General features: G+C 41.8%; 1 long non-coding RNA gene across 3 annotated transcripts; it reads right to left on the minus strand.

Annotated features, from left to right (window-relative positions):
• Nucleotides 1-9,704: 9,704 nt before the first annotated feature.
• On the minus strand, nt 9,705-14,076 carry LOC115171791 (uncharacterized). 3 transcript variants are annotated; one of them, XR_003871252.1, is made up of 5 exons: nt 13,860-13,934; nt 13,728-13,750; nt 11,517-12,579; nt 10,790-11,136; nt 9,705-10,621 (listed from the first exon to the last, which is right to left on the minus strand). It is a non-coding gene; the product is annotated as an uncharacterized LOC115171791 (long non-coding RNA). The 3 variants fall into 3 exon arrangements; XR_003871251.1 differs by lacking the exons at nt 9,705-10,621; nt 10,790-11,136 and having other exon boundaries at nt 11,165-12,220; nt 12,432-12,579; nt 13,860-14,076; XR_003871250.1 differs by lacking the exons at nt 9,705-10,621; nt 10,790-11,136 and having other exon boundaries at nt 11,165-12,245; nt 12,432-12,579; nt 13,860-14,076.
• Between the last annotated feature and the right edge of the window lie 5,911 nt (nt 14,077-19,987).

Consider the following 19,987-nt stretch of genomic DNA (forward strand, 5'->3'; position numbering starts at 1 on the left):
AAAAACATCCAATCAGCAGCAGTCCATGAACCCATCCAGCCTGGTGTCAACGGCTGGTGCTGCTGCTGTACTGTTGTGGGGAATGTTTTCATGGCACACGTTAGGTCCCTTGATACCAATTGAGCAACGATTGAACTCCATACCCTGAATAATTCAGGCTGTTCTGGAGGCAAAGAGGGGTTTGACCCATTAATAAATGGGTGTACCTAATAAACTGAGTGTATCAAAAGACATTCGATTTTTGTGGTAATGTTATGTTTCATAAAAAAACCTTACACCATACCACTCCAGAAAGCTATCTGCCTGTGTGGAGATTTGCATGATCAGAAACCCATTTACATCAGCATTCTTTCCCTTCTGTGTGCAGGACTTCTGTTGGCCCAGTATACTTACAACAATGAGGAAGTTTGCATCACACAGCAAAGGAGTGCTTCTGGAGAAAGGACAATGCTGCATTGACAACTATATTTTCGAATAATCTATTTTCAAACCAAAATGATCTCTAGATGACTTGCACTTTACATGCACTTCACATGGCAAGATGGGGAAACAAAATATATTGCTTCTCTTTAAGACGGGTCGCATTCATTTTGGCTCTTGGGCCAGTTCCGGATTTCAAAATTCATTGGGCGTATTTCTTAGAAATAGATCTTGCCTCTCCATAAACAGCAGGAAGCAGATTGTACAATCAACTTAAATACAAGTTTTGGACTATAGAGACATTGTTGGGTTTTATTTCACTTATTAGATGTGATGCATTACCATTTACAGTAGATGTAGGCCTAAGTATGAATGGACTGTAATGCACCAAGAGGTTTATATTGTATTAACATAGATTGAGCAACATATAATAGACATGACTAACTGGAGGGTTGCTGGCTAGTAGGAGTGTAGGCTGAGTAGACTCGTGACACACACGCACACAATGCCTGGTTGTGGGGCCGCTCAAGGACAGGTGTATGTGAGGAACTGATAGAGGGGAGAATGGCTGTAGCATAAAAACAGGCACTGTCCTTGGGTGTCTGACTCTCGGTTACACACACGAAGATAAGCTAGAAGACAACTATGCCTGGCAACAAAGATGCGTCTAGAGGCTAGAGGCACGCCAACGATAGGCTGGAGTAAGTCTAAACCACACCCAAGCCTCTACTATGACAGGCCCTCAGGGAGAGGGAACTAAGTCTGTCAAGAAGTATTTAAAGTAAAACTTGTGATGTTATTCCAGTTCTCTGTCTGCCCTGCGTGGTGACACAGTGAGCCCGTATATACGAAACATCATATTTACCATAAATGTGTTTGCATTAATTAAAGTACAAAGAAATCAGAAGTTACTATGTGCTGACTATTTTGTTCCGATACCAGATCGAAATGACGCAACTTTAACAACACCATTTATCAAAGTGCAGCAGACACAGTGGCGATTTTAGCAGGTCAATCATGGTGGGGCAACAACAAAAAAGTTTAATGCATGCTAGCAAAGCCACTACACATACAACACTAAACAATACATGAATTGCACTATAATGGTGAAAAATGGTGCCCACAAACTGTTAGGGCCTACAAAAAGCTGTCCCAACAGTAGAGCTTTCTTTTCAGCCCCATGAATCCCTTTCCCTCTCCTTACCACCGTTATACCTAGCTATCAGCAGAGCCTTGTCTGGCAGCGAAACAGTTAATTCAGCCTCATTTACTGCCTTTTTTAAAAACGTGGCTAACAAATATGGTTTCTACTGACAATTGAAATGTACAAACTATGGCATAAGGGAACGACGAGCGGATAAGAGGCAATCCGTAATTTCGTTTAATACATTAATGAGCGAGCTAGGACAGATGTAGTCAATATAACAATTTGTTCAGCACTTTTGAAATGTACAGTGACAGAATTCATAACATGGGCCATTCTTACAGTATTCTCCCTGTACACCAAGTCAGAACCATAGGATAAATAAAGGGGGCATAGAAGCAGACAATGAAAGCTCTTACAATATTAGATTACATTTCTATAAAACAGGCTATAGGCTACTTGTGCACCACCAAGTCAGAACAGGAGGCTAAGTTATGAGGGGGATAGGGACCAAATTATTAGGGTGAGGCACATGGGCTACTAACAGCTGACAACAGTTGTGTCCAAAAGTTTTGAGAATGACACAAATATAAATTTTCACAAAGTCTGCTGCCTCAGTTTGTTTGATGGCAATTTGCATATACTCCAGAATGTTATGAAGAGTGATCAGATGAATTGCAATTAATTGCAAAGTCCCTCTTTGCCATGCAAATGAACTGAATCCCCCAAAACATTTCCACTGCATTTCAGCCCTGCCACAAAAGGACCAGCTGACATCATGTCAGTGATTCTCTCGTTAACACAGGTGTGAGTGTTGACGAGGACAAGACTGGAGATCACTCTGTCATGCTGATTGAGTTTGAATAACAGACTGGAAGCTTCAAAAGGAGGGTGGTGCTTGGAATCATTGTTCTTCCTCTGTCAAACATGGTTGCCTGCAAGGAAACATGTGCCGTCATCATTGCTTTGCACAAAAAGGGCTTCACAGGCAAGGATGTTGCTGCCAGTAAGATTGCACCTAAATCAACCATTTATCGGATCATCAAGAACTTCAAGGAGAGTGGTTCAATTGTTGTGAAGAAGGCTTCAGGGCGCCCAAGAAACTCCAGCAAGCCCCAGGACCGTCTCCTAAAGTTGATTCCGCTGCGGGATCGGGGGGCACCACCAGTACAGAGCTTGCTTAGGAATGGCAGCAGGCAGGTGTCAGTGCATCTGCACGCACAGTGAGGCGAAGACTTTTGGAGGATGGCCTGGTGTCAAGAAGGGCAGCAAAGAAGCCACTTCTCTCCAGGAAAAACATCAGGGACAGACTGATATTCTGCAAAAGGTACATGGAGTGGACTGCTGAGGACTGGGGTAAAGTCATTTTCTCTGATGAATCCCCTTTCCGATTGTTTGGGGCATCCGGAAAAAAGTTTGTCCAGAGAAGACAAGGTGAGCGCTACCATCAGTCCTGTGTCATGCCAACAGTAAAGCATCCTGAGACCATTCATGTGTGGGGTTGCTTCTTAGCCAAGGGAGTGGGCTCACTCACAATTTTGCCTAAGAACACAGCCATGAATAAAGAATGGTACCAACACATCCTCCGAGGGCAACTTCTCCCAACCATCCAGGAACAGCTTGGTGACAAACAATGCCTTTTCCAGCATGATGGAGCACCTTGCCATAAGGCAAAAGTGGTAACTAAGTGGCTTGGGGAACAAAACATCGATATTTTGGGTCCATGGCCAGGAAACTCCCCAAACCTTAATCCCATTGAGAACTTGTGATCAATCCTCAAGAGGCGGATGGACAAACAAAAACCCACAAATTCAGACAAACTCCAAGCATTGATTATGCAAGAATGGACTGCCATCAGTCAGGATGTGGCCCAGAAGTTAATTGACAGCATGCCAGGACGGATTGCAGAGGTCTTGAAAAAGAAGGGTCAACACTGTAAATATTGACTCTTTGCATCAACTTCATGTAATTGTCAATAAAAGCCTTTGACACTTATGAAATGCTTGTGATTATACTTCAGTATTCCATAGTAACATCTGACAAAAATATCTAAAGACACTGAAGCAGCAAATTTTGTGGAAATTAATATTTGTGTCATTCTCAAAACTTTTGGCCACGACTGTACACAACATACAATAAGTATTACTTTCTTAGCTACAGTATACATATCTCCCTGGCATATTACATAATTTATGTAACAGCATACAATACATTTTTGGACTCACCTTGTTGTGCTGTGCTCACTTGAACAGGAAGGTTGGGCGGCGGTCCATCGTGGGAAAGCACTGAGCTAGGCTGAAACACCTGCATTTTGGAGCTGCTTTACTCAAGAAAGCAAAAAACAGACCAAGTTTGTATGCGGCTTTATTAACTCAGTTATTATTATTTTGAAATTGTTTGCAAACTGATATGTGACACGTATTAATGCCAAAATAACATGCAAAACAGGCAACAACCAAAAATATCAATAAAATAAATATGGGTGTAACGGGGGTCGTCTAAAGGGGACCAAGGCGAGGCGTGTAGAGTGCTCATATTTGCTTTATTAATGAAACACTTAACAAAAACAACAAAACAACCACCAACAGTTCCGTCAGGTAACAGGCCGCCGCCGGAGGATCTGGGCTGCAGGCCGCCGCCGAAGGCTCCGGGCTGCAGACCGCCGCCGGAGGCTCCGGGCTGCAGACCATCGCCTGGGTTATGGATGCGCACTGGGGGGAGAGTGCGAAGAACAAGCACAGGACGTACTGGATTCTGGAGGCGCACTGGAGGGAGAGCGCGAGGAGCAGGCACAGGATGTACTGTGCTATGGAGGCGCACTGGAGAGAGAGTGCGAGAGGCAGGTACATGCTCACCACAAAAAGCACGAGGAGTTGACTCAGGCCTCACCCCTGGCCCAGCCAAACGACCCGTGTGCCCCCCCAAAAAACATTTTTTGGGGCTGCCTTTCGTTCTTCCCAGGTAGGCTCCGGTATCTCTCGATTACCTGGCCCCAGGTCCAATTTCTCCTCTCCATCCACTCACTATGTGACCAGGTGTCCATTTCAGCTTGGGCACGCCGCTTGATTCAATCATGGTGGGTAGTTCTGTAACGGGGGTCGTCTAAAGGGGACCAAGGCGCGGCGTGTAGAGTGCTCATATTTGCTTTATTAATGAAACACTTAACAAAAACAACAAAACGACCACCAACAGTTCCGTCAGGTAACACATACAAAACGGAAAACAACTACCCACACCCGTACACATGAAAAACAGGCTGCCTAAGTATGGCTTCCAATCAGAGACAATGATAGACAGCTGCCTCTGATTGGAAACCATACCTGGGCAAAAGATAGAAAACCAAAACATAGAAATAGAAATCTAGAAAACCCCACATAGAAACAGAAAACCAAAACCACCCAAAACACCCACCTTTCACGCCCTGACCACTCTACTATGGAAAATGACCTCTTACAAGGGTCAGGATGTGACAATGGGGCTCAAAACAGATGGGGCTCTGTGCCACCTGCCCTGAATGACAGGTCACCACTGAGCAGACACCACTCTAAAACCTCTTGAAACCTCTGGATGCAGTCTACCATAACGCACTTCGCTTTATCACAGGTGACAGGTTTAATACTCATCACTGCATCCTGTATCAGGTCAACTGGTCCTCACTAACGTCACCTAGATCCCTTCATTACTCTCTTTTGTTTACAAAGCTCAGATGAAAAAGTTTCGAACCTAGCTCACTTCACTGCTAAAATGTTAAATATGAGACGCAAAAAGACATTCACAGGGATGGTTAACTCTCAACGTTTCACTAGTCCGTACTGATCTAGGAAGATCGACTTTCTGTTTTAATGCCCCCCATTCTTAGAATAGTCTACAGATCTCCTTGCATCTTGATTCCCTGGTGCTGCCAGGGCAGTTTAAGACTCTAGTAGGTGTGTTGAATATACAGTAAATTGCATTTATTTTGATTTAAATGAAGAGATTTTTGTGGTTGTAATGTTGAAAGTTGTAACTTGTAGTGTTTTATTTTTGTTGTTTTATCTTTGTTAGAGTGATTCTTTACTGTGGTATTGTTCTATGTTTGTATTGCTCAGGGCACCTTTTGAAAATGAGCTACACCACAATACCTACTAGATGTCCTCATGGTACTGTAGAACTAACCACTACTGATACTAATGTATGATAACTGAACTACTCATGATAAACAAACTTCATCTATTTTACAGTAGCCGTTGTCCTACACTCTGGGAGAACGATAACAGGCTAAGTTGCAAACACATCTACAGTATCTACTCTGACATTAACACATCTAAAGGTATGGGTGCAAATAGCATTGTACAATGATCAAGCATGTTATTGTACTGCATTGATTTCAATTACATTTTCCCTATGAATGGATGGAAAATTAATAAACTAGTTTTCCAAATCCACAATGGCTATTTTCCTACTTCCTATTTGGTCTTAGGATATTGATAAATTCATATGATGAGGCAGATAAAGATGAATTCCCTCATACGGACCTCTAAGCCAGAGTACACTTACATAACAAACACAAACACAGCCTTTTTACACTCATCCCCACTAATGTTTACAATTCCAGTCGTAATTTGTAGCATTGTATTGTAAAATGTAACCTTATAAACAAAATCTGACTATTAGCCAGATGTTTATCGTGACCCTTGGAAAAGTTTCTCATCATACTGTAGACCGTTTTTCAGAGTGGAGGCTGCTATTACAAGGTTTCCCAACAGGATGTGAGGCTGCTCTGTGCAACAACGGAAAGAACATGAAAGTGTTGCCAATTGTTATTGTGTGTTGCAGTGTGCCGACCGCAGCGCCTTAGCAGACATAAACACCAAGAGTTTGTAACCACAGAGAAAAAGGGTTAAAAACAAAACCTTCCCCCATATGGTTAGGGCATCTCAGAAAATCTAGGTTTAACATACAACATTTAACTGATAAGACTAACTAAACTCAGCAAAAATATTTGTATGAACATAACAAGATTCAACAACTGAGAAATAAACTGAACAAGTTCCACAGACATGTGACTAACAGAAATGGAATAATGTGTCCCTGAACAAAGGGGGGTGGGTCAAAAGTAACAGTCAGTATCTGGTGTGGCCACCAGCTGCATTAATTATCTGCAATTTATTTTTATTACCCATATCAACTTTACTTTATGTCAATGTCTCTTTTTTAATACACAGTGCTCAATTACTATTAACCTGTTTAGAATAGGGGGCAGTATTTTCACAGCCGGATAAAAAACGTACCCAATTTAATCTGGTTATTACTCCTGCCCAGAAACTAGAATATGCATATAATTATTTGATTTGGATAGAAAACACCCTACAGTTTCTAAAACTGTTTGAATGGTGTCTGTGAGTATAACAGAACTCATATGGCAGGCCAAAACCTGAGAAGATTCCATACAGGAAGTGCCCTGTCTGACCATTTCTTGCCCTTCTATAGCCTCTTTATCGAAAATAGAGGATCTCTGCTGTAACGTGACATTTTCTAAGGCTCCCATAGGCTCTCAGAAGGCGCCAGAACGGGGAATGATGACTCTGAAGTCCCTGGGCGAAAAACAGTAGGGCTTTTGGAAAGTGGTCGTTCTGAGAACAATGACACGGGCGCGCGCGTGCCAGTGAAGACTCCATTCTCTATTTTCAGTGTTTGAACGAAAACAAGGTCTCCCGGTTGGAATATTATCGCTATTTTACGAGAAAAATCGCATAAAAATTGATTTTAAACAGCGTTTGACATGCTTCGAAGTACGGTAATGGAATATTTTGAAATGTTTTGTTACGATACGCGCCGGCGCGTCACCCTTCGGATAGTGTCTTGAACGCAAGAACAAAACGCAGCTATTTGGATATAACAATGGATTATTTGGAACCAAAACAACATTGGGTGTTGAAGTAGAAGTCCTGGGAGTGCATTCTGACGAAGAACAGCAAAGGTAATCCAATTTTTCTTATAGTAAATCTGAGTTTGGTGAGTGCCAAACTTGGTGGGTGTCAAAATAGCTAGCCATGATGGCCGGGCTATCTACTCAGAATATTGCAAAATGTGCTTTCACCGAAAAGCTATTTTAAAATCGGACACCGCGATTGCATAAAGGAGTTCTGTATCTATAATTCTTAAAATAATTGTTATGTTTTTTGTGAACGTTTATCGTGAGTAATTTAGTAAATTCACCGGAAGTTTTCAGTGGGTATGCTAGTTCTGAACGTCACATGCTAATGTAAAAAGCTGGTATTTGATATAAATATGAACTTGATTGAACAAAACATGCATGTATTGTATAACATAATGTCCTAGGAGTGTCATCTGATGAAGATCATCAAAGGTTAGTGCTGCATTTAGCTGTGGTTTTGGTTTTTGTGACATTATATGCTAGCTTGAAAAATGGGTGTGTGATTATTTCTGGCTGGGTACTCTGCTGACATAATCTAATGTTTTGCTTTCGTTGTAAAGCCTTTTTGAAATCGGACAATGCGGTTAGATAAAGGAGAGTCTTGTATTTCTGAGGTGTTTGTAATTCGCGCCACGCTCTATCATTGGATATTGGCGAGGCGTTCCGCTAGCGGCACATCTAGATGTAAGTGGTTTAAGCAATGGCTCGAGACCAAAAAAACTTACGGTTGACATGGACACTTTTTGGGGCCACACCAGTCTGGTAACGTTGCTCATCTGTAAGTATGAGGAAGTTGTTGTGCCATCTTGTGCTATCTTGTGCTTTAAGTTTGGACTCACTTACAGAATCAAGGGCAGGCAGTTCAAATGAAACCAAATACTGTATGAATGTCACGTCCTGACCAGAAAAGGGGTTATTTGTTATTGTAGTTTGGTCAGGACGTGGCAGGGGGGTGTTTGTTTTATGTGGTTCGGGGTTTGTTGGGATATGTGTTTATGTAGAGGGGTGTTTGTTTAGAGTATTCCGGGGTTTTTGATTATGTTCTATGTTTTGTATTTCTATGCTCTGTCTATGTTGTGTATTTCTTTGTGTTGGCCTGGTATGGCTCTCAATCAGGAACAGCTGTACATCGTTGTTGCTGATTGGGAGTCATACTTAGGTAGCCCTGTTTTCACCTGTCCTTTGTGGGAAGTTGTTTTTGCACTGCTTTGTGTGTAGCCTGCATTACTGTTCATTCGGTCGTTTTCTTGTTTTGTTTTGTCAGTGTTCAAATAAATGTTAAAATGAGCACTCAACCCGCTGCACCTTGGTCCATTACATATGACGGCCGTTACAATGAAAAATACAGTAAAAACATACTTTAAAAAATACTGTGTGCAAACATGAATACAGTTGTAGTCGACTATGTAAATGTCTGATACAAAACTGCCCCTGAGTTTCTGTCTGGCACATCTTGGTAATTTTCCTCTCAACAGGTTGAGTCATGCAAGTGTACTACTCTGGGAAAGGTAGTCAGATAACAAAACACCCTGGTGTTCCTACTGACTGATAAATAATACTATACCTAATGTATTATTGACTAAACAGCCTTCTGACTCTTACAAAAGGTTAAGGGAATATTATTAGTCCCTGATGTGCACGGAATCATTACTGATGCATACAGGCATCATGTGCTTTTGTTATTGCTTTATGATTATTTTGCTTTGAACAACATTTGTAATGTTATAACGCAAAAAAAATAAAAATAAATTACCCTGTTCAAAACCTGGAAACTTACAAACTGATCCAGTGACAGAAGAGGTGTTCTTGATTGTGTTAGGTTGGCCTCTCAAAACCATTTTAAGGTTACCTAACCTCAGATCAAAACATTCCACATTTCCTGTTTTGTTGTGGAAACAGTAGCAGTATTGTAAAACAGTTTTTTAAAATGTACTTTTAGTGATCAACTCACAGACATTTTATCTTGGCCCTCCATTCTTCACTTGTAAACATGACCACTTACAATAAATACATGGAATAGTGAGTTCTCCTGGGCACAATCCTGTTACAGGTTGGCTGGAATACATCACCCAAGTAGGTGTTACTGGTGTTGAGATGGTTGAGTTAGCCCCAAAACCGGTTTTATTTCACTTTAATTTACTCTCATTGAGATAAAATGCATTTTGCCAGAGCGATCTGGTCCAAGTTATAGCAGCAAACTGGAAGGAAACTAAAACATCCAACCAACTTTTAAGAATTCTCATTTATTGATGGATACAAGATATTTACAAGATACGTTTGTCTCATAAAGTAACATCATTGTAGCTCTATCATCATGCTGTCTGTATTTGCCCATTGTTTTAGCTATGGTTTCTCTGAATGGTCTGCATTCAAACAAGTTCAGTGTCACACCCTTTCTGCAGTTTCCTGTCACATCAGAAATGTGTATACAGTTTCCACTGTGACACAAAACACATTTTATTTTATTTAACCTTTATTTATCTAGGCAAATCATGCCCGTGTGAAACGAAACCTAAATGTTCCAAAGCGTTTTCTGCCATATTTCTGAGACCATTTGTCTTGTATAGTTTCTCTATGACCTTTTCTCTTGTGTAGTGTCCAAAACTCATATTGCTGCAGACATCATGATCACCTAATAGAAGGTTACTGAGGCACTCTGTCTCAGCACAGTTTCCGTAGGGAAAGTCATTTTTGTCCATCTCAGGGTTTGAGAGAGAGAAAAGATCCCCACAGTTTTTGCACGGCCTTCGGTCTTCATAACAATTGGTCTGGTGATTCCTGTAGAATGCTCTGCATTTTACGGTGACAGGGAATCTGATACCGTTTCCCTGTTCATCATGTCTGAATGACAACACTGCATAAGACACATATTCATGCCACACATTTAGACATGACCAATTGATCATAATGTTCTTTTCTCTCTCCCCTCTGCAGGACAGGGATGCTCCATAGTACTTCACTGGTCTGCGGAGTCCAGGGGTTTCGTTGTAGCACAAAGCTATGGTAGAGGCCTCCAGAGTGTAGTAGTTTGTGTAGTTACTCTCGCCTTTTATTCTGGGGGGCAAGTCCAATGCATTCAGGAAATGTAGAAGAAAGCTTTATATTCCCTCTTCCTCTTCACATCGACAAATCCTGACAGCCTGAAAAACAAACAAGTGAAACATGCAATATTCAACAAATTATAAGCTACATGGACAATACATGTTTTATATGTGTTTTATTGTCATTGTTTAGTGTTAATTTTGTTGATGTGGAAATTGGTCAAGGACAAAAGCTTCAGGTTAAATACATTCCATTTACACACTTACCAAAGTCAGAAGATTGGAAAATGGAGTCTGGTGGGGTGGATACTTGTAACTGTGGAATGCCTGTGGAAATCTTCTTTCTAAATTGTACATCACAAGCCTACCCTCACGAGACTCAAAGAAGGCAGTTGGAAGAAGACTGGCCTTATGAATGTGACCTAAGGAAGAAGACTGGCCTGATGAATGTGACCTAAGGAAGAAGACTGGCCTGTTGAATGTGACCTAAGGAAGAAGACTGGCCTGATGAATGTGACCTAAGGAAGAAGACTGGCCTGATGAATGTGACCTAAGGAAGAAGACTGGCCTGATGAATGTGACCTAAGGAAGAAGACTGGCCTGATGAATGTGACCTAAGGAAGAAGGCCTGATGAATGTGACCTAAGGAAGAAGACTGGCCTGATGAATGTGACCTAAGGAAGAAGACTGGCCTGATGAATGTGACCTAAGGAAGAAGACTGGCCTGATGAATGTGACCTAAGGAAGAAGACTGGCCTGATGAATGTGACCTAAGGAAGAAGACTGGCCTGATGAATGTGACCTAAGGAAGAAGACTGGCCTGATGAATGTGACCTAAGGAAGAAGACTGGCCTGATGAATGTGACCTAAGGAAGAAGACTGGCCTGATGAATGTGACCTAAGGAAGAAGACTGGCCTGATGAATGTGACCTAAGGAAGAAGACTGGCCTGATGAATGTGACCTAAGGAAGAAGACTGGCCTGATGAATGTGACCTAAGGAAGAAGACTGGCCTGATGAATGTGACCTAAGGAAGAAGACTGGCCTGATGAATGTGACCTAAGGAAGAAGACTGGCCTGATGAATGTGACCTAAGGAAGAAGACTGGCCTGATGAATGTGACCTAAGGAAGAAGACTGGCCTGATGAATGTGACCTAAGGAAGAAGACTGGCCTGATGAATGTGACCTAAGGAAGAAGACTGGCCTGATGAATGTGACCTAAGGAAGAAGACTGGCCTGATGAATGTGACCTAAGGAAGAAGACTGGCCTGATGAATGTGACCTAAGGAAGAAGACTGGCCTGATGAATGTGACCTAAGGAAGAAGACTGGCCTGATGAATGTGACCTAAGGAAGAAGACTGGCCTGTTGAATGTGACCTAAGGAAGAAGACTGGCCTGATGAATGTGACCTAAGGAAGAAGACTGGCCTGATGAATGTGACCTAAGGAAGAAGACTGGCCTGATGAATGTGACCTAAGGAAGAAGACTGGCCTGATGAATGTGACCTAAGGAAGAAGACTGGCCTGATGAATGTGACCTAAGGAAGAAGACTGGCCTGATGAATGTGACCTAAGGAAGAAGACTGGCCTGATGAATGTGACCTAAGGAAGAAGACTGGCCTGATGAATGTGACCTAAGGAAGAAGACTGGCCTGATGAATGTGACCTAAGGAAGAAGACTGGCCTGATGAATGTGACCTAAGAAAAAGATGCTATGAAGCAACTTTTAACAAACATGAATAATGAATAACATAATTAACGAACAATGTATAACATAACAAGATCAATTAATAATTGTTTGTTCTAGAAACAATTCATTTGTAACATGTATAGTAAACCAAAAATATGCAAAATGTGTGGGAATGTATTTTAAGCGTATGATTAGTGTATTTAATTAGGCGATGTTTACCATATTCACGTAATGTTGTATTCCGTCAACTCCCATCCTCAGGCGACTCCTCCAAAGCCTTACAACCTGTCTAATAAATGCTGTTCCTGATGACTTTAAGCTTCCATCATTTATTTTCCTCCATTCCAGACAAGTAGCTGTTGGTCTCCTAAAAAGTGGTATTGTAAAGTTTAATAAAGATCACGTACAGTAAGTAATGATTTTTAAAAATGCTGTTCAAACCCAATTCAAGCAGCCCTACTCCGTTTGAGCTGTGCTGTCCCATTTTCCCTGCATAATGAGAAAGCAAGTTGAGCTTCTTTATTTTTCACTGTCTTTTTCGTTTTCATGAGTACACAAATTGGGATCATTTGTTATAGTTTTGCAATTTTACTAGTTAAGCAATTTAACAACTGTGATCAACTACAATACTAGGTAATTAAAAATTGAACTTTATTACAATAATTTGAAAAACAGCTTAACACAAATGAAATACTAAATTATACAGCACAATAACCTAATAATTGTCCTATCAAGTTTCTACAGCAAAATCTTGCTGTACAAATTTTGCTTTTTACTCTGGAAATAAATCTGCATGTTAACTACTACTGAACAGCTTAAAGGGATACTTCAGCGTAATTACATTTTTAGATAGTTGTTTTCTACCCTTGAATACTATATGTGAATATGAACTGACTGTAATCCACAGTTTGGTTTCAATTAACTAGCCACTGCTAACATATGACAGTTGGCAATACTTTCAAGCTAACCTCTCATTTGCCACTACTTTCAAGTCAACCTCTCATGGGTATTGACTACAATGCTAGTCGATACCCATAGACTTCCAGCTTGCGAAACAACCACTAACTTCCTTCATACTAGAAGGACACAGAGACATAAAAAATGTATCTACAAGTTCATCTGACTGGGGAAGTAGATAAAGGGCCTCATTGCCAAAATGCCTAAGTATCCCATTAAATCATGCCATAATCATTGCAAAATAATGTAAAACCAAGTCATTGACTAACAATCAATTTAAGAGATGATTTGGACATGACATTTAAAAGGGGTAAAGGGAGGTCTTTTATTTTTTGGTCCTAAAATGCTTATTAGCATTAGTTGTAACTGGCTAGTTAATCAAATATAAGTGTGGATTGCAATCTGCCCTTGTCCATAGACTGCTTTCAAGATAAGGAAACACATTTGCTGAACTAACTATTTTAATAATATCTACAATTATCTCACAAATGCACCCCTTAAAAATATATAGTCTATATTTATCGTGCACTATCATAAGTGATCACAATTGACACTAACCTTCTTTTAGGTGGTAAATGGCCCTGTAAATAGAAAAACAAATCTTTAACAACCTAATGTAATACTAATATGGTATTAATAGTAATATTTATATGATTCATATTGTAATTTGTATTATTGATTTCTACTTACAGAGCTGCTCATGATTGCTGTGGGTGCTGAAGCCTAGCAAATTAATAACTGGGAGTTCAAATGTTTTAGGGTGGGGCTTAGAAAATAAGAGAAGAATGACGTAGTGAGAGTCCAGTCGTGCATGGGAGAGGATGGAAGTAGGTGAAACTGGGCCCACATTCTGCTAATATTCTCATCGATGAAGCATCTGATCTCAATACATTTTTCTGTTCCCAAAAATATAATTTTATTTTTAAAAATTCAAGGGGCGGTGTGAGGTCCAAAAAGATGGTTTGTTGCCTGAGGGCAACACCATGCCATAGAGGGTTAGCTCTATATAGTTAGAGTCGTAGCTGACTGATGACATGAATAACATACAGCTGGTGGGTTATACACTGTATCGGAAGGATAGAACAGCAGCCTCTGGTAAGACATGGGGTAGCAGTCTATGTATATTTGTAAACAACAGCTGGTGCACGATATCTAAGGAAGTCTTGAGGTTTTGTTCACCTGTGGTAGAGTATCTCAGGATAAGCTGTAGACCACACTATTTACCAAGAGAGCTTTCATCTATATTCTTCGTAGCTGTCTATTAATTTCATCTATATTCTTCGTAGCTGTCTATTAATTGAGGAAAATAAGAACAATCCGAAATTTCTTTTTGACACTGTCGCAAAGTTAACTAAAAAGCAGCATTCGCAAATGGAGGATGGCTTTCACTTCAGCAGTAATACATTTATGAACTTCTTTGAGGAAAAGATCATGATCATTAGAAAGCAAATTACGGACTCCTCTTTAAATCTGGGTATTCCTCCAGGGCTCCATTGTCCTGAGTCTGCACAACTCTGCCAGGACCTAGGATCAAGGGAGATACTAAAGTGTTTTAGTACTATATCTCTTGACATAATGATGAAAATAATCATGGCCTCCAAACCCTCAAGCTGCATACTGGACCCTATTCCAACTAAACTACTGAAAGAGCTGCTTCCTGTGCTTGGCCCTCCTATGTTGAACATAATAAACGGCTCTCTATCCACCGGATGTGTACCAAGCTCACTAAAAGTGGCAGTAATAAAGCCTCTCTTGAAAAAGCCGAATCTTGACCCAGAAATTATAAAAAACTATCGGCCTATATCGAATCTTCCATTCCTCTCAAAAATTTTAGAAAAAGTTGTTGTGCAGCAACTCACTGCCTTCATGAAGACAAACAATGTATACGAAACGCTTCAGTCTGGTTTTAGACCCCATCATAGCACTGAGACTGCACTTGTGAAGGTGGTAAATGACCTTTTAATGACGTCAGACCGAGGCTCTGCATCTGTCCTCATGCTCCTAGATCTTAGTGCCGCTTTTGATACCATCGATCACCACATTCTTTTGGAGAGATTGGAAACCCAAATTGGTCTACATGGACAAGTTCTGGCCTGGTTTAGATCTTATCTGTCGGAAAGATATCAGTTTGTCTCTGTGAATGGTTCGTCCTCTGACAAATCAATTGTAAATTTCGGTGTTCCTCAAGGTTCCGTTCTAGGACCACTATTGTTTTCACTATATATTTTACCTCTTGGGGATGTCATTCGAAAACATAATGTTAAATTTCACTGCTATGCGGACGACACACAGCTGTACATTTCAATGAAACATGGTGAAGCCCCAAAATTGCCCTCGCTAGAAGCCTGTGTTTCAGACATAAGGAAGTGGATGGCTGCAAATTTTCTACTTTTAAACTCGGACAAAACAGAGATGCTTGTCCTAGGTCCCAAGAAACAAAGAGATCTTCTGTTGAATCTGACAATTAATCTGGATGGTTGTACAGTCGTCTCAAATAAAACTGTGAAGGACCTCGGCGTTACTCTGGACCCGGATCTCTCTTTTGAAGAACATATCAAGACTGCTTCAAGGACAGCTTTTTTCCATCTACGTAACATTGCAAAAATCAGAAACTTTCTGTCCAAAAATGACGCAGAAAAATTAATCCATGCTTTTGTTACTTCTAGGCTGGACTACTGCAATGCTCTACTTTCCGGCTACCCGGATAAAGCACTAAACAAACTTCAGTTAGTGCTAAATACGGCTGCTAGAATCCTGACAAGAACCAAAAAATGTGATCATATTACTCCAGTGCTAGCCTCCCTACACTGGCTTCCTGTTAAGGCAAGGGCTGATTTCAAGGTTTTACTGCTAACCTACAAAGCATTACATGGGCTTGCTCCTACCTATCTTTCCGATTTGGTCCTGCCGTACATACCTACACGTACGCTACGGTCACAAGACGCAGGCCTCCTAATTGTCCCTAGAATTTCTAAGCAAACGGCTGGAGGTAGGGCTTTCTCCTATAGAGCTCCATTTTTATGGAATGGTCTGCCTACCCATGTGAGAGACGCAGACTCAGTCTCAACCTTTAAGTCTTTACTGAAGACTTATCTCTTCAGTAGGTCCTATGATTAAGTATAGTCTGGCCCAGGAGTGTGAAGGTGAACGGAAAGGCTGGAGCAACGAACCGCCCTTGCTGTCTCTGCCTTGTCGGTTCCCCTCTTCCCACTGGGATTCTCTGCCTCTAACCCTTTTACAGGGGCTGAGTCACTGACTTACTGGTGTTCTTCCATGCCGTCCATGGGAGGGGTGCGTCACTTGAGTAGGTTGAGCCACTGACGTGGTCTTCCTGTCTGGGTTGGCGCCCCCCCCTTGGGTTGTGCCGTGGCGGAGATCTTTGTGGGCTATACTCGGCCTTGTCTTCGGACGGTAAGTTGGTGGTTGTAGATATCCCTCTAGTGGTGTGGGGGCTGTGCTTTGGCAAAGTGGGTGGGGTTATATCCTGCCTGTTTGGCCCTGTCCGGGAGTATCATCGGATGGGGCCACAGTGTCTTCTGATCCCTCCTGTCTCAGCCTCCAGTATTTATGCTGCAGTAGTTTATGTGTCGGGGGGCTAGGGTCAGTCTGTTACATCTGGAGTATTCTCTTGTCTTATCCAGTGTCCTGTGTGAATGTAAATATGCTCTCTCTAATTCTCTCTTTCTCTCTTTCTTTCTTTCTCTCGGAGGACTTGAGCCCTAGGACCATGCCTCAGGACTACCTGGCATGATGACTCCTTGCTGTCCCCAGTCCACCTGGCCATGCTGCTGCTCCAGTTTCAACTGTTCTGCCTGCGGCTACGGAACCCTGACCTGTTCACCGGACGTGCTTGTTGCACCCTCGACAACTACTATGATTATTATTATTTGACCATGCTGGTCATTTACGAACATTTTAACATCTTTACCATGTTCTGTTATAATATCCACCCGGCACAGCCAGAAGAGGACTGGCCACCCCTCATAGCCTGGTTCCTCTCTAGGTTTCTTCCTAGGTTTTTGGCCTTTCTCAGGAGTTTTTCCTAGGGAGTTTTTCCCAGCCACCGTGCTTCTTTCACATGCATTGCTTGCTGTTTGGGGTTTTAGGCTGGGTTTCTGTACAGCACTTTGAGATTTCAGCTGATGTACGAAGGGCTATATAAATAAATTTGATTTGATTTGATTTATTTACCACCACAAACCGATGCTGTCACCAAGACCGCACTCAATGAGCTGTATACGGCTATAAGCAAACAGGAAACCGCTCATCCAGAGGCAGCGCTCCTAGTGGCCGGGGACTTTAATGCAGGGAAACTTAAATCCATTTTACCTCATTTTTACCAATATGTTAAATGTGCAACCAGGGGAAAAACTCTAGACCACCTTTACTACACACACAGAGACACGTACAAAGCTCTTCCTCGCCCTTCATTTGGCAAATCTGACCATAATTATATCCTCCTGATTCCTGCTTACAAGCAAAAACTAAAGCAGGAACCACCAGTGACTCGGTCAATAAAAAAGTGGTCAGCTGCAGGACTGTTTTGCTAGCACAGACTGGAATATGTTCCGGGATTCTTCCGATGGCATTGAGGAGTACACCACATCAGTCACTGGCTTCATCAATAACTGCATCGATGATGTCCCCCCCCCACAATGACCGTACGTACATACCCCAACCAGGTTAACAGGCAACATCCACACTGAGCTAAAGTGTAGAGTGGCCGCTTTCAAGGAGCAGGACTCTAAACCGGAAGCTTATAAGAAATCCTGCTATGCCCTCCGACGAACCATCAAACAGGCAAAGCGTCAATACAGGACTGAGATCGAATTGTACTACACCGGCTCCAATGCTCGTCAGATGTGGCAGGGCTTGCAAACTATTACAGACTACAAAGGAAAGCACAGCCGCGAGCTGCACAGTGACACCAGCCTACCAGATGAGCGAAACTACTTCTATGTTCGCATAGAGGCAAGTAACACTGAAACATGCATGAGAGCATCAGCTGTTCCGGACGACTGTGTGATCAAGCTCTCCGTAGCCGATGTGAGTAAGACCTTTAAACAGGTCAACATTCACAAGGCCGCTGGGCCAGACGGATTACCAGAACGTGTACTCCGAGCATGTGCTGACCAACTGGCAAGTGTCTTCACTGACACTTTCAACCTTTCCCTGTCTGAGTCTGTAATACCAACATGTTTCAAGCAGACCACCATAGTCCCCGTGCCCAAGAACACTAACGTAACCAGCCTAAATGACTACAGTGCTTTGAAAGGCTGGTCATGGCTGGTCATCAACACCATTATCCCAGAAACCCTGGACACCCTCCAATTTGCATACCGCCCCAGCTGATCCACAGATGATGCAATATATATTTCACTCCACACTGCCCTTTCACACCTGGACAAAAGGAACACCTATGTGAGAATTCTATTCATTGACTACAGCTCAGCGTTCAACACCATAGTGCCTTCAAAGCTCATCACTAAGCTAAGGACCCTGGGACTAAACACCTCCCTCTGCAACTGGATCCTAGACTACCTGACTGGCCGACCCCAGGTGATAAGGGTAGGTAACAACACACCCACCACTCTGATCCTCAACACTGGCCTTTCAGGGGTGCGTGCTCAGTCCGCCAAGTCTAGGTCCAAAAAGCTTCCAGAATTAGACTGCTAGTCTCATCTCACCTACTGGTACAGGGCACATTGTGAATTTGGAGAGATATCAAGTGGGGAAGATACTGCCATCTGGTGGTGTAAAATGAAAACACAGAGCAGTACAGAGCTGATGAGACTGGGTTTATTCTTAAATAAGAACTGAACAAAAGAAAACAGAGCAAATGTAACGAAGCGGGGAGGAACCTACCTGGATTTGTCCAATAAACTAGTTTGCAAAACGTTTTGCAACAGACGAAACGTTTTGCAACAGAATCGGCATAATGATTACATCCCTAATGTCCCTGGTGCAAGGTTTACTCGATGGCTGCTGGTTAATGTTGCCCCCAAAATTGTTTTCATAAACTGCTTGTAATGAATATTTTTATTCACACACGTGGTTAGTCACTTTGACTTTGCAACTTGGCCAGATAGTCTCGACCCTTCCTTCTGTCGTAAATAGCAATATTATTAGTTTACAAACACTCAAGTAATTTAATAAAAATGAAATAATAATTTCAGTGGATTCTGTAAGTCTATATGCCACCCTAGGTTTATTGGCTAGCTAGACACACATGCTGTTATGGAACAGGTTAGGTAGTTTAGCTATTAGTTGCCTGACACTACACTACCACTTCCACAGTCAATTGCCAGGTGGCAGCACCAACTGGTCAGGTCCTGTGCTCTGCCAGGAATCCTTGATTATGCACAGGTGCAGGTGATCAATCAGTGTGTCGGCTCTCAGAGCTGTGAGGCTGCTGGAGATGGAGGTCCATGTGGGCCTTTGGTTTTGGATTGAATGTTTTGGTTTTGGGCCTTTTGTAGTAAAATTTGTTGTATATAGTGGTGTCCACAATTATTGGATCCTTTGATAAAGATGAGCAAAAAAACGGTATAAAAACAAATACAAATACTGAGCTATATTGTACGCTCAACATTTAAAAAAATTAAATTAGATTAACATATTTGCTCAGACAAAGAGATTTTGTTTAACAAGTAATTAAACAAATCTCAAAAGAATAGGAATGATTGGATCCCCTGTTTTCAATACTCCAGCACCCTCCCCATGCTAGGATAACAACATTGAGCCTTTTTCTAGAATGTTTTATGAGATTGAAGAACACATCGGGAGGGATCTTGACCATTCCTCCATACAGAATCCTT

The sequence above is a fragment of the Salmo trutta genome, chromosome 32 (genome assembly GCF_901001165.1).
Source record: "Salmo trutta chromosome 32, fSalTru1.1, whole genome shotgun sequence".
NCBI lineage: Eukaryota > Metazoa > Chordata > Actinopteri > Salmoniformes > Salmonidae > Salmo > Salmo trutta.